Source organism: Trachypithecus francoisi, unplaced genomic scaffold (genome assembly GCF_009764315.1).
Source record: "Trachypithecus francoisi isolate TF-2019V2 unplaced genomic scaffold, Tfra_2.0 Lachesis_group17, whole genome shotgun sequence".
Classification (NCBI taxonomy): Eukaryota; Metazoa; Chordata; class Mammalia; order Primates; family Cercopithecidae; genus Trachypithecus; species Trachypithecus francoisi.
Window position 1 is genome coordinate 14,109,175 of NW_022681462.1, and position 16,177 is coordinate 14,125,351.

Consider the following 16,177-nt stretch of genomic DNA (forward strand, 5'->3'; position numbering starts at 1 on the left):
AGTGTTGGTCAGTAAAGTTTTAATTAGCCCAGCAAAATGAAAAAAGTAAGGGTAATGTAGTGAACTAAATTCATTCAGTATAAAGGACTATCCTCTGTTCTGAAATCATGCCCTTCCTCCATTTTGGGGGATGGAGAAGCATTAAAATGTTCTCTCCTGTATGCAATAGTGATGATATAGATAGTAAGATTTTGCTTGTCCTGTTTTTTATGTTCTTCCTTGGTTAAAAAAAATTATTGGTCTACATACCTAATTGGAAATTACATATATATAATTATTCCCTGAAATCTCAACATCTAAGAGTCTTTGTGAATATTCACTGATTCCAAATAAGGCATCTTAGGCTTTTAGAATGTATCCAAATGGGATTCACAACTGAATGGCAACATATAACTTAATTCTAAAAAACCCCAATGGAAGTCTGGCAATTATTTCAGAACCACTGAGAAACTTTTGAATTCCTTTTATTGTGTGATAAAATGTTACTTTGTACAGTGAGTAATGGAGCTCAGTCCAGCTGCATTCCTGGTTCTTGCATAGTGGAAATAGCCTTTCTTCAGGACCTGTCTCTTATTATGGCGTCACATAAGAAAAGTGATTGTAAATTATTTAAAGACACAGACCATATTTTTTCCATGTTTCCATATTCCCACAGCATCAAGCATAGGAGACTTGTATTTTTTTCTAATTAAATAAATAAATGAACAAAATAAAACAATCAAAAGTTCAGAAGTATGTTGGAAAGATTACTGCCCATAGCAGATATGAACCTGGAGAAATCTGGGGAATACTCCAGGGTTAAATATGTGGGTCCCCTAGGCAGAGTAATAATTTGGCATTTTTTAAAGCAATATCTAAAAAATAAATGCTCAACATTTATTTATAGGTAACACTAAATGCTTCATGGAAAAGAGTGCACCTATTGCCACATAGCAAATTACCCCCAAATTCAGCAATTTAAAACAACAAACAGGCCAGGCACCGTGGCTCACGCCTGTAATCCAAGCACTTTGGGAGGGCTGAGGTGGGAGGACTGCTTGAGACCAGGAATTCAAGGCCAACCTGGGCAACAGAGAGAAACCCCATCTCTACAAAAAAAAAAACAACTTAAAAATTAGCCAGGCATGGTGGTGTGCGCCTCTAGTCCCACCTACTCCAGAGGCTGAGGTGGGAGGATCACTTGAGTCCGGCAGGTCAAGGATGCAGAGAGCAGGGATTGTACCATTTTATACTCAGCCTGGACTATAGGGTATGGCCATGTTTCAAAATAAATAAATACATAAAAATAAAGCAACAAACATTTATTCTTTAACAATTTCTGTAGGTCAAGAATTGATGAGCATCTTAGCTGGGTGGTTGGTTCCAGCTCAGGATCTCTCATAACTTTGCAGTCAGTCTGTCAGCCGGGGCAGGAATCATATGAAGGTTTGCCTCAGGTTAAAAATTCCATTTCCAAGATGGCTCACTCAGAGAAATCGGTTCCTCACCCATGTGAGCCCCTCCATAGTGCTCCTTAGGTGTCTCATGGTGTGTCCAGAGTGGGTTCTTGCTGATGGGTCCGTGGTCTGGCTGACTTCAAGAATGAAGCCACGGACCTTCGTGGTGAGTGTTACAGCTCTTAAAGGTGGTATGGACGCAAAGAGCGAGCAGCAGCAAGATTCATTATGAAGAGCAAAAGAACAAAGCTTCCACAGGTTGGAAGGGGGCCCTAGCGGGTTGCTGCTGCTGGGATGGCCAGCTTTTATTCCCCTATTTGTCCCCGCCCATGTTCCACTTCTGTCCTATCAGAATGCCCTTTTTTCAATCCTCCTTGCAATTGGCTACTTTTAGACTCCAGCTGATTGGTGCATTTTACAGAACACTGATTGGTGCATTTTACAGAGCACTGATTGGTGCATTTTACAAACCTCTTGTAAGACAGGAAAGTTCCCCAAGTTCCCACTCTACCCAGGAAGTCCAGTTGGCTTCACTTCTCAATGACATGGTTGCTAGCTTCACCCAACGCAAGTGATCCAAGAGAAAGAGCAAAGAGGAAGTCACATTGTCTTTTAGGACTTAGTCTTAGAAGTCATACATCGTCACTTATGCCCTATTTTATCTGTAAGAAGCAAATCATGCAGTCCATAAAGTCAAGCAGGGGAAGCAAGTCCATAAAGTCAAGAGGAAAGTCAGTAAGCACCACCTCTTCAAGAAAGGTGTATCAAAGAATTTGTGGACACATCTTAACCACAACAAATAGCAAAGAACGTGCACATTGCCTCTCCTCTATTTTTTCTGAATGATTTAGCTTTAACCTCAAACTTGCATATTCTAACATCATCATTAAAGGCAGGCTGGGCGTGGTGGCTCACGCCTGTAGTCCCAGCACTTTGGAAGGCCAACGTGGGCAGATCACTTGAATACAGGAGTTCGAGACCAGCCTGGGCAACATTATGATACCCTGTCTCTTAAAAAAAAAAAAAAAAAAATTTATTATTCTCAGCATGCCCTATGGGAAGGAGGTCCCACTCACCAGCCTCAAGTAGTTTTACCAAAATATTTCTTTTAACCCATATATACCAAATATCATTTACAGAATTTTCTCCATATAACAATATTTCCAGTGATATTTCAGTCTCATGATAAGGTTTACAGATGTCATAAGGTACAGTACTGGCCTAAAGAACTATCTTGCTGGATTTTTTCTAGCTGTGACTGAAGATAAAAAAAATTGTGAAGAATTTTGGACTGAATTTCTTAAAGGAACATTTCCTACAGATGATGATTTTTTTTAATTGCATAGAATTCACAACATCTCACCTAAGAATTTTACTGCATTGTACCTAGCCCGGAAAATGTATTAGGAAATTGTCTATATTACTGTTAGTCTATATAGTAGAGCTTTAAAAAAAAAAGACACACGGAGATGTATTATGTTTCTTCCACCAGAAGAGAAACAGCAAGAGTTGTGAAGAATTCTGATTCTTAGATTTCCTTAGGACATTTTAAACCAATTATTGGAAGTAACTTGGGACATTACTGTACACATATAGCTTGGGGCATTATTCAAAGTCTACCCATCTGAAACACTGCACCTGTTCAAGGAGTGAACCTTTTTTACATTGTAATAACACAAAAAGTTCAAGGTTTTCATTTTGTAGTTAGTTCATTTATGGCATTTCTAGAGACCCTGACATTTCACAGGCCCAAACCTTGAAAACTATATACAGAGTAACACAGACACCTCAAACGGGTGATCAGAGGAACACATGCCTGCCCACAAGCATTTGTTTTCAATCTATAGGTATTTATCATGAATAATCATTAAGCTGTTATGAAACTGACTCATGAGATTTCAGACATTTTCACTTTGACATCCATACTCTGGCAGAGATACCAACCCTAAAGGCAGACAATGCTGTTAAGTATGACCTGTGTATTTTAAACATACAAGGAAAAATCTATTTTGATACTGAAAAAAAATTTGATTATTGGATTTATTTCTTGCAATAAATATATGGAATACCCACTAAAACTGGTATGGTATTTCTTTTTGGCAGAATTTGTATAATGTAAACCCAAAAAGCACCATTTTACCATATTATATTGTTAAATAATATGAAACTAGCATACTCCAAATGTAGAAAATTTTGGCTCTCTACCTAAGTAACTTTGAGTAGTGAGTTACATAATTGGCCAGCATTTACCATCTGCTGTAACACTTACCTCTTTATTTTTCTGGCTTTTTGGGGTACTTTTTAATGGCTGTTAATATAGAAATTATATAAAAATATAGAAAGCTATTAAATATCACATTTATTTATTGTTTCATTATTTTTACAAAACAGACACACACAACAGTATGTTATTTCCTATTAACTTACCTATTTATTATTACTAAGGAGGCTATAACTAGGGCTGGCTCTCCTCAGTTTTACTCACCATGTATGAAATTCAGTGTTCTACTACGTTAGGCATTTTCAGATATGTTTTGGGAATTTAAGTTATGGAACATGAAAACACACAATTTCAGTGTTTAGTTTTAGATATGTACTTAACATTACTGACAATTAAATGCCACGCTTTTATATTTAGTTTCACATTGTTCTTTCAATTATCTATTTCCATATTTCTTCCATTACCAGAAAACTACATGTGATAGACTGAGAAAAAATGGCATTGAATTGAAATAGTTGCCTCTAGCGGGAACTTTTAATTTAAAACCAGGTTTATCCTAGATGACACTTCACTTGGTAATGTGCTTGTGACTATGAAATTTTATCAGGCTGAATTATTCCCTTCAGATCTAGAGCAGGGGTGGCATCATACTTTACCCAGTACATTAAGGAGAAGTGTTTTTCTCAGTTCCTATCCTAGGCTTTTTGAGGCATAAAAATGTCCTGAAGAACAAGTCAGAGACTCTTTTTTTTTTTTTTTGAGACAGAGTCTTGCTCTGTTGCCCAGGCTGGAGTGCAGTGGTGCGATATCTGCTCACTGCAAGCTCCGCCTCCCAGGTTCCCGCCATTCTCCTGCCTCATCCTCCTGAGTAGCTGGGACTACAGGCGCCCGCCACCACTCCAGGCTAATTTTTTTTTTGTATTTTTTAGTAGAGACGGGGTTTCACCATGTTAGCCAAGATGGTCTGGATCTCCTGACCTTGTGATCAGCTCGCCTTGGCCTCCCAAAATGTTGGGATTACAGGCGTGAGCCACCTCGCCCAACCCAAGCCAGACACTTTTATCCTAACTCCATGTATTTGTCCTTCTCCTAGCTGCAAGTTGGCCAGATCCCACCTTTGCAAGATAATGTTGGTGAACAACTAGAATAACTCAGAAGGAATCAAGATCTCTCTTTCTACAACTTCCTCTCCCTCAGGCCTATCTCCTGATGGTCTGGATTTGTCATATTAAGAGTCCATGTTGGGTTGGGCGCCGTGGCTCACAACTGTAATCCCAGCACTTTGGGAGGCTAAGGCGAGCAGATCATGAGGTTAAGAGTTCAAGACCAGCCTGGCCAACATGGTGAAACCCCGTCTCTACTAAAAATATAAAAATTAGCCTGGCATGGTGGCGGGCGCCTGTGATCCCAGTTACTCAGGAGGCTGAGGCAGGAGAATCGCTTGAAACCGGAAGGCGGAGGTTGCAATGAGCCGAGACGGCGCCACTGCACTCCAGACTGGGTGAAAGAGCAAAACTCCATCTCAAAAAAAAAAGAGAGAAAGAAAAAGAAAAGAAAAGGAAAGAAAAAGAATCCATGCCAGGTTGTCTCTGGCTGAAGACAGGAACAAAACAAAACTACTCATTTCATGTCAAATTTATTAAGTTTTATTCTCCCTTAAGAGAAAGAAAAGTGTCAGGGACAATTTACAATTTAAATCAAGAAGTAGATGTACTTTTGATAAGCCTATTGCTTTCTACTGGGTTTTGAACCCATCTGCTCAGTGAGTGTACCCACCCACTTAATTTCATTTAAGATCATGGAATTTCAGAACTGGAAGGAATCTTAGTGACTCCAACTAGGAAGTTAGAGGTCAAATTATCACTTTTATTATTGATAAAACTGTTTGTGGAATGAGGGTTAGGGCTGAGGGCTAAATGAGCTAGCTAATGTTTCCTAACATATTCTGCCCTATCCCACTCACATTCTGTCCCCAAATCAGACCCCAGAACAGAAATTGAAACTGACTCAGTTTGGTCCAGAACTGAACGTTTATGTGCATATGATTTTTTTGATAGATTCACTCCACGCGGTTATGATCTGTAGATTAATGGCTGTCAGCCACCAACCAGGTGGAATAAGAGGTCAGAGTGCTACTACTCTGGGGAAGTCCCTCCATATGAAAACAGAAGAGTAGGGAGAAGCACACCACCTCCCAACATTAGGAGGGGCAATGCCACAGGAATTCTGATGAATAAAATCCTCCATTTCATTTCAAAATAATTTGAGAGCAGTATAACAGGAATGTATCACAAATTATTAATACAGAACTTAGTATGAGATTTGGATGTTTGTTCCCTCCAAATCTCATGTTAAAATGTAATCCCCGGCTGGGTGCAGTGGCTCACATCTGTAATCCCAGCATTTTGAAAGGCTGAGGCAAGCAGATTGCTTGAGTTCAGGCGTTTGAGACCAACCGGGGCAACATGGCAAAACCCCATCTCTACAAAAGTTACAAAAATTAGGCGTGGTGGTGAGCACCTGTAGTCCCAGGGCAGCCTGAGGTGAGAGAATCACTTGCACCCAGGAGGCGTAGGTGGCAGTGATTCAGGATTGCGCCACTGCACTCCAGCCTGGGCAACAGAGTGAGAGCCTGTCTCAAAAAAAGAGAAAAAGAAAAGAAAAATAAATGTAATCCCCATTGTTGGAGGAGGGGCCTAGAGGAAGGTGTTGGACCATAAGAGGGGATCCCTCATGAATGGCTTAGCGCCATTCTAAGCCATTGAGTGAGTTCCAGCTCTGAATTCACATGAGATCTGGTTGTTTAAAAGAGTGTGACACCTCCCCTGTCTCTCTCTGTTGCTCCCACTCTTGCCATGTGATGTGCTTGCTCTCTCTTTGCCTTACACCATGATTGGAAGCTTCTGGCCCTCACCAGAAGCAGATACTGGCACCATGCTTCTTGTACATCCTGCAGAACCATGAGCCAATCACACCTCTTTTCTTCATAAGTTACCCAGCCTCAGGTATTTCTTTATGGCAATGCAAGTGGAATAACATAAAACTCTATTCTTAATAAATAAATATAAAAGGCTTTTACTAATCTCTCACAAACATATTAGCAAAAAAAGTTAATAAATTTAAAACCATTATGTTTTCCTCTCTCAAAATCTTATCACAACAATTTGTCTCACTTCTCAAATTGTGAATAATTTCAGCAATAAACTTATTTTGAAGGAAGGAATACTAAATATAAGACTGTTCTGTACGAAAGAACTTGAAGATTAAAACTGAGTTTTGCTTGCAATTTAATTCTAATTTATAGTATTTTTAAAACCAAAAATTAAATTTGAGGAAGTGACATTATACTAGGTTGACGAAGTTTACAAATATCTTATGGAAGCCATCTGTCAGAAAACAATCAAACCAACAAAGGCAATAACAGATTCATATGATAGATATTCAATGTACTTACTGAATTATTACAAAGAATGACTACATAAAATCTGGAGAAATTGAGCTCTTATCTCTGAACATTAAGACCTTTAATTCACTCAGGGCTCATCATTTCAAGAAAATAACTGAAGCCACAAGGTTGTAAGTTTGTATGTTATGGTGTGTAATAGAAATGCTATTTAGGACAGGAATTTACTGAAATTAAACTGGCAGGAGACTGAAAAATTATTTAAGTTGCTCAAATTATAAAATATAGAGAGTAGTTTATCTGAGGTTCCTTAAAATTAATTCCTTCATGAGGAATATTTTTTCCTTAAATGAAAATTCTCATCGTATACCTTATTTAGACTATTGTCAGAATCCACACTACTCTACAACATTTGACTAATCTATTTAGTGTAGACAAAAAGTAATTCAAAAAACAAGCAATATACAAATAGTGCCTAAAGACCTGGTGAACTGTAAACAGAAGTTGGTTTTATACTTCACTGGGCATCCTAATTACAGGTTCTATACTGCTTTGTTCTGCCCTCTTCTATTTTCCTCTGGATGATCTCGTCTACTCCATGACTTCAAATACCATCTTTTATGTTAATTACTTTCAGATATATACTCCAGCTATCCCCTCTGTCCTGCTGTGACCTGTATTTATCTTTGTGATAGGACAACCTCTTCAAGTTTTCTAAAAAGATACAGGCATATAAACAAGTTTATAAAAGTGTTATAGATACTAGTATCAGTTCATACAAGGTTCTGTGAGTTTACAAAATAAGAAGACAGGAAAAGCTTCCTAGAGGAAATAATACTACAGTAGATGTCTAGAGGAGGGAGTGACAGAAAGGGAGACAGACGACTGGCATTGGAGGGAAAAAGAACAGTGGGAGTCAAGTTTCTGAACCAGGAAGCAAGCTATAAAATAATTCCCTAAAATCTGGGCCTTATAGTACAGGGTGGGGGTAACCAGAAATCAGGCAAGTACCAAATCAGGGAAGGTCTCACACGTCATACTTGGGAATTCAAATTTATTCCGTAATTTTTATACCTATTATGTAGCAATAGGGAAGCAAGCATTAAAGGGCTTTTTAAGCAAAGGAGAAACAGGATCAAATTTGGATATAATGTGGGGAAAAGCTTTTCTATTTTAATCCCTACTGCTTTCTAAACAATATGGACTAAATTTGTTGTACTGAGCCCTGAAGCAATTTGACTGTATATATTTGTGAGTGGAAGCCTAGAAAAGCTGGACTGCTGTGCTTTCCAGAGGGAGAAGGAATTTCCTAGGACAATTGTAGGAAAATGGGAGAAAAGTGAGAAAAACCAGCAAAATTGCCAAATGCAGAGGGCCCCTATATCTTCTATAAAATACTAACTCATAAACACTTTGAGTGGTTGTTTTTTTTTTTTTTCGGTTTGTTCGTTGGCAGAAACCAGGCTTCACTTCAAGATCAATCCCAGAGACGGTATTTGTGAAGCAGACCCCAAGGACAAAGAAGACTCTGAAAATATGACAAACACACCATAAGATGGCTCCCCATGATCTTTGCCTCTTGGTGTTCACATCTCTGGTGTTCATACCTCTCTGAGTGTGGGCAGGACCTGTAACTTGTTTATAACTAATAAAATATGGCAAAGGTGATGCGATGTCACTCCCATAATTATATTGCTTAGTCTTGCTCACAGACTCACTCTAGTCTGATGAAGTAAGCAGCCAGGTTGGTCTGATGAAGTAAGCAGCCAAGTTGGTCTGATGAAATAAGCAGCCAAGTTGGAAAAGGCCACACGTAAGTAGCCTCTAGGAACTACAGGTGGTCTCTAGGTGCTAAAGGCATCCTCCAGCCAATAGCCAGAAAGAAGCTGGGGCTCTCAGCCTTACCAACACAAGGAAATGAAGTTTGCCAACAACCTGAGTGAACCTGGAAGCAGATTCTTTCCCAGTCAAGTTGCCAAATGAGAACACAGCCCTGTCCACACATTTTTTTTTTTTTTCAAATTGTATTTTAGAGTCAGGGAGTACATGTGCAGGTATGTTACCTGGGTATATTGCTTGACGCTGAGGTTTGGGGTACGAAAGACCTTGTCACCCGGGTACCGAACATAGTACCCAATAGGCAGTTTTTCATTGCTTGTCCCCCACTCTCCCTCCCCTTTTGGAATTCTCAGTGTCTACTGTTTTCATCTTTGTGTTCATGTGTACCCAATGTTTAGCTCCCACTTATAAGAACAAGTAGTATTTGATTTTCTTTTTGTTTTTGAGACAGGGTCTCACTCTGTCACCCAGGCTAGAGTGCAGTGGCCTAATCAAGGCTCATTGCAGCCTCGACCTCCCTGGGCTCAGGTGATCCTCCCACCTCAGTCTCCCGAGTAGCTGGAACTACAGGAGTACACCACCATGCCCAGCTAATTGTATTTTTTTTGTAGAGGCGGGGTTTTGTCATGTTGCCCAAGCTGGTCTCAAACTCCTGGGCTCAAAAGATCCTCCTGCCTCGGTGTCCCAAAGTGTTGGGATTACAGGCATGAGCCACCATGCCAGGCTGGTATTTGGCTGTCTCTTCCTGTGTTAATTTGCTTAGGATAATGGCCTCCAGCTCCATCCATGTTGCTGCAAGGGACGTGATTTTGTTCTTTTTTTATGGCACCGTTCTATAGTGTATATATACCACATTTTCTTTATCCAGCCAGCTATTGATGGGCACCTAGATTGATTCCATGTCTTTGCTATTATGAATAGTGCTGTGATGAACATGTAGTGCCGTGTCTTTTTGGTAGAACGATTTGTTTTCTTTTGAGTATATACCCACTAACGGAATTGCTGGGTCATATGGTAGTTCTGTTTTAAGTTCTTTGAGAAATCTCCAGACTGCTTTCCACAGTAGCTGAACTAATTTACATTCCCACCAACAGTGTATAAGCATTCCCTTTTCTCCACAGCCTCACCAACATCGGTTAGTTTTTTCAATTTTTTAATAATAGCCATTCTGCCTGTCCATACTTTGCAGCCTTGTGAGACCTTAAGCAGAAGACCCAGCTAAACTGTGCCTGTGACTCCTGACCCACAGAAACTGTGGAATAATAAATGGGTATTGTTTTAAACCTCTCTAAATTTGTGGTAATTTGTTACATGGTAATAGAGAACTAATACAAATATTTGCTCCCTCTGCAGTACCCCATCCCTCAAATTTACAGATATTCCATAATCTATGTCCCCTATCTAACTTCTGGGTTATGTAAGTTTTAGAAAAAAAATCACTTTAATTTTTTTTAGACAGAGTCTCATTCTGGTGCCCAAGCTGGAGTGCTGGAGTGCAGTGGTGCAGTGGGCTCAAGTGATTCTCCCACATCAGCCTCCTGATTAGCTGGGACTACAGGCACACAACACCACCCTTGGCTAATTAAAAAAAAAAAAAATTGTAGATATGAGGTCTTACTATATTGCCCAGGTTGGTCTTGAACTCCTGGGCTTAAGTGATCCTCCCACCTTAGCCTCCCAAGGTGCTGGGATTACAAGCATGAGTCACCATGCCCAGCCAAAAATCACTTGGCAGTTTGAGAGAGAATGGATTCAAAAGGCAGGAAATAATGGCAATAACCCAGGTGAGAAATGGTGAAGGCCTAAACCAGAAAAACAGCAGTACCATTTAACAAGTTAGGAAATAAAGGAGAAGCACAGGTTTCATGAGAAGTATTAATATACCAAGTCTATTTGAGACACGATAATTTGAAGTGTCTATAGGTCCTCCAGGTGAAGATGTCTACTAAGCTTCAGTACTAACTTTGTAAGATGCTAGTTCTGATCTGGAAAAACTCACATTTCCCTGCTCACAATCTGACAGTGAGCTGCCCTTTCAGTCCTCATCATGTGTTCTACACTTCACGGAGCTACTTGGTGCTCCACAAACAGGGCATGCCTATGCACAAGTCCATATCTTGGCTCATGCTGTTCACTTTGAATGAAATGCAATCCCCTCTCATCAAATTTATAAAAATCCCACTCACCTTTTAAAAATGTCGATATGCTCTGTTAGAATGTGGGCTCTCTTGAGGGCAGGGCACTTTGTTTTCCCCACAGATGTCTCAAAAACCTGGAATATAATAGGTACTCGATAAATATTTATTGAGTGAATGGATAAATGTCTTATATAAAGCCATTCCTTATTCTCTCTCCAGTCACAGAATAAATACTAATGTATTCCATATAAATATAAATGTTTGCTGATATAAATAGATATATATATAGATATAAATGTTTGCTGATAACTAGTAGTACAACTAAGAACTTCTGTTTCTGAACAAATGAGGAAAAGAAAATACAAATTTGATAGGAAAGATAATGAAGGGGTGGATGTATACCTGAACATTAGCTCTGTTTAAGAGTATGGATCACTTAACATATAGTTACCCAACACCTAGTATATACAATATGTGACTGGTTACGCAAAAGTCATTCCCAACCCCTTCTTCCTTGCCTCCCTCTAATTAAGAGGTGAAAGTAAACAATTATTTTCCCAGCCTCCTTTATAGCTAGAGATAGTCATGTGACACATTCTGGTCAATGAAATGCAAGGGAAAATCTACTCAATGGATGATTTGAAAAAAGAAAAATGTCTTCCCTGGTCTGGAAAAAAAAAAAAAAGGAGAAAGATCTGTCTAGTCATATCTCCTGCTTCCTACGTTTGAAAATTTTGGTGCTTGGAGCTTTTGCATCCATCTTGTGACTATGAAGAGAAGGCAAAGGAAATCACAGAGATACCAATCCAGAGTCCTCACATTAAGCCACTAAACCGATGCCAGAAGGCACCTAACTCTTGTTGTTAGACAAACTTCTCTAGTTTAAGATCTATTAGTCTGTTATTCTGTTACTTACAGTTGAAAATATTCCTGAACTAGTGGAAGATATCTTAGAAATCCTGGCTAATAATATTATCTGGTTAATAATGCCACACACGAAATGACTTTAAAATGCCTATTTGATTTTAAATTGTGTTTTTGAAAATAGCACTATGTGCCTTTAAATATACTTATCATAAGTTACACTATCTAGCATGTGGCTGTGTTGTCATAGTCTTCACTGTCTTTTCTGTTACACCTCATCCTGTGAATAATTGTCAAAAATGAAGAAAATATGGTTTCAATAGGATATGTTTGTCAACTCTGATTTCAGAGGTAAAACTATTACAACCAAAAGGGAAATAAAAGGAACAGAATAAAGTAAAATGGAAATCAGGATTAGTTGAAACTTCCAAATTTATTTACCCAAAAGTTTCAAAGTAATTCTATTCCAAATAATGAAGCTGTATCTATACTTTCCTAAAACAGTTAAATAAGATTTTTGATTTATAGACATTGCAAAAGATTGGAGTGGTAATGACAAAGCACATTACATAATTCTGTGCCCATTAAAAAAAAACTCCAAATCATTTACAGGACCACGTTTTAAAGCTGTCTAAAAAGTATAATGAGAACTCTACTTTTCTCTGTTAGATTTGCCAAGTGTCAACAGGGACTGAGAAGTGTTTTAAATTGCTTTTATAAATGAGTAGTGAAGCCACTCACCAGTTCCTAGAATTTTAAACAAAGGGAACAAATATTCAATAAGAAACCACCAGCATAATAAATAATAATCATAGAGACTTTCTAGTGGATTAAAAAAAGGAATCATTCATTAAACCTATTTCTAAAAATTTCATTAGCTGGAATTGTTCTACATTAGTGGAATTACTCTACTATGAAATAAGATACTCTCTTCCTTAATTTTTATTAACAGGTACTATTTAGTCAGGAAACACCTGTAAGATTAAGAAAGCACTGAGCTGGGCCTAGAGTTGTGAGATACACAAATAAATGAGACCGAGTTCCTGCTCTCTAAGAAGATTTCATTGCAAAGTGAGATTCAGACACACACTCTTAAATATAGTTGGAAAGCCTCTAAACCACATACCAGTAGTATTTAGGTCTATCAGAATCTAAGGGTGGGAGGGCAGCCCAGATGAATGGCTTTATTTGGTTGTTTATTAAGGAGCTGCATTTAAATTCCAAAACAGTGGAAGGTCAGTATTAGTCATTCCCATATGAGATAAATGTATCAAATTTAGCCTAGGTCATAGCTGCAAGCACTAATAAAGTATCATAACAAAACAGAAGACACAATGGAGTCAAATTGTCTTTGTTTTTTGTTGCTGTTGTTGTTTTTGCTTTTTTTTTTCGCTTTAATCAGGTACTCCTGATATTTTAAGGAGTTAAAGCCACGGCCTCATGGAACTTGTTCATTTCTTGATGGTATCTTGAGAAACAAAAATGAAGATAGTAGAATTCCATATCTTATATCTTGGCATTATTATGTTTTCAGTTGTACAAAATATCTAAATCAGATGTATACAGGTTGAACAATTCTTACAGAAATTCCTGCCAAAATTAAAAATATTATGGGTAATTATCACTAAAAAGAAAATTAATCACATTTTATATTAAGATAATTAAAACTGGAATTCAAAAACTGTGAGCCTGAAAACAAATCTACGAAAAGCCTGGTATGGTATGACTCATAGCAGCTTTATTCATAATAACAACAAAAAAGAAATACTTCAGATGTATATTATTAGGTGACTTGACAAACTGTGATATTATAGTAGGTTAAATAGTGACCCCCTAAAAGAGTCCACCCAGAAACTGTGAATGTGCTCTTATTTGGGAAAAGGATTTTTGCAGATGTAATTAAGGATCTTGAGATGAGATCAATGACAGTGTCCATATAAGAGATAGAAGATAAGAAAGACATAGACACACAGGGAGGAAGGCCATATGAAGACAGAGGCAGAGATTGGAGTTATGCTGCCACAAACCAAGGCATATCTGGAGCCACCAGAAGCTGGAAGAAGCAAGGCAGGATTATCCCCTAGAGTCTTTACAGGGAGCACAGCCCTGCCAATACCCTGATTTTGGGCTTCTGGCCTCCAGAGCTATGAGAGAATAACCTTTTGTTGTTTTAAGCCACCACGTTTGTAGTCATTTGTTAAGGCAGCCCTAGGAAACTAATACAAGGATATTCATAAAACCGTGGTATATTCATAAAATGGAATGCTATTCAGTAATAAAAGGAATGAACTACTGACACCCTCAACAACATGGATGACTCTCACAAATAAGTTGAGTGAAAGAAGCCATACACTCAGACATGCACTGTGTAATTTTATTTATATGAAGTTCAAGAACAGGCTAAATTATTCTATGAGAATAGAAATCAGAACAGTGGTTAACGGGGGCAGGGGTAAGGACTGATGGGAAAGGGGCACGAAGGAAATTTCTGGGGCAACGGAAATACTCTATATCTTGATTAGGACAGTGGGATTACACAGGTGAATAGTTTGTCAAAAACTCATCAGATACTGCACTCAAGAGCTGTTATTTTTTATTTATTTATTTTTGAGTCAGAGTCTCTCTCTGTCACCCAGGCTAAAGTGCAATGGTACAATCTTGGCTCACTGCAACCTCCGCTTCCTAGGTTCAAGCAATTCTCCTGCCTCAGCCTCCTGAGTAGCTGGGATTACAGGCACCCACCACCACACCCAGCTAATTGTTGTCTTTTTAGTAGAGACGGAGTTTTGCCATGTTGACCAGGCTGGTTTCGAACTCCTGACCTCGTGATTCGCCCACCTTGGCCTCCCAAAGTGCTGGGATTACAGGAGTGAGCCACCGCACCCGGCCAAGCTATTACATTTTATTGAGTGTAAATTAGATCTTAATTTTTAAAAACTAAGGAATAAACCAAAACAACAAAAAAACAGCAATGAGGACTGAAATTATACATTAAGGCAGGGGTTGGCAAACTACAGTCCAGAGGTTAAATCTTGCCTGCCACCAATAAAATTTTATTGGAACACAGCCAGACCCAATCATTTACATATTGTCTATGGCTGCTTTCACCCTACAAAGGCAGAGTTCAGTAGCTGTGACAGAGACCATACAGTCCGCAAAGCTGAAAATATTTAGTATCTGTCCCTTTACAAAGAAGTTTGCCAACCTCTCTACTAAAGTTAGAGTCTGTAAGATGACAGCAAGAGGGGGGAAAATTATAGTCTGTAACTACATTTATAACTATGGAAGCCTCTTCTTGCTCTAACATTCTGTGATTCTCATTATATTTAATGGTATGAATCAGAGATGTCTGTTAAGACACTTGAAATGTCTTTACCCTAGGGCACTTAGGTGAGATTTTGAGATTTTGAGCTAAATCTTACAATTCTTAGTTATTCCATTTATTTTTCTTTCACTTGCCATTTTTAGCAAAATTAATAGTTCACTATTGTACTATCAAAAGTCGCCACATTTTATCCACAAATGCATTAACTTATATGGCCTCATCTGTGAGATATGCTAGGCACATAATAGTTCACTACAGAGTAATGAAAGAGAATTGGCAACCAATGGGGCCAGGGCTGACAGAACCAACTAGCAGCCTAAGCAATCCCAAGGCACTATGCAGAGCATAGTAAGGGCCTAGCACACTTGATTGTATTCTTGCAGACATAATTATCAAAAGGGTCTAAGCTGATGGTCTAGGGACTCTGGTGTAGGAGTAACTGAACTTAGAAAGTCAAAGCTATCAGCCAGAAAGGGCTTTCCATTGCCTTTAGAATAAAAACCACAATCCTTAAAATGGTCACCAATGCCTTGAATAATATGGTCACTGTCTACCACCAGCCTTTCTTCTTCCTCTTTTGACAACAACTTTTAACGGGAGGCACATGATCAGTGTTGACCTCCAGAAAAATTACTCTGCCAACCATCAGAGAGAGCCCGGAGATGAGGAGACAGTTAGGGGTCACTGGGATAATTTAATTAATAAGAAAACATATACTGAATGCTTGAATTAGGAGAGTGACAGTGGGAATGAAGAAATGAATTCCAGGATAAAGAAAATGTTTATGACCCCCTGAATGCAACACAACATAGCAATGAAAATTATCTATGGCTACATACAACACAGATGCATTCACAAACATTATATTGAGCAAAAGAAGCAGGATACAAAAGAATATAAACAGTATGATTCCTTTCAAAAGTGCAAAACGGGGAAAAAACCACCAAACTA

At 38.6% G+C, this 16,177-nt stretch overlaps 1 protein-coding gene across 2 annotated transcripts in view; it reads right to left on the minus strand.

The window, feature by feature from the left end:
- LOC117099724 overlaps nucleotides 1-16,177 on the minus strand; it is a 132,361-nt gene that overhangs the window by 86,477 nt on the left and 29,707 nt on the right. The window contains exon 2 of one of the 2 annotated variants that reach the window (XR_004443973.1): nucleotides 11,086-11,171. The gene's annotated coding sequence lies outside the window, so the exon portion shown is untranslated. Of the gene's footprint in view, nucleotides 1-11,085; nucleotides 11,172-13,281; nucleotides 13,370-16,177 lie in introns of those variants that run through there. The other variant, XR_004443972.1, reaches the window with a different exon arrangement.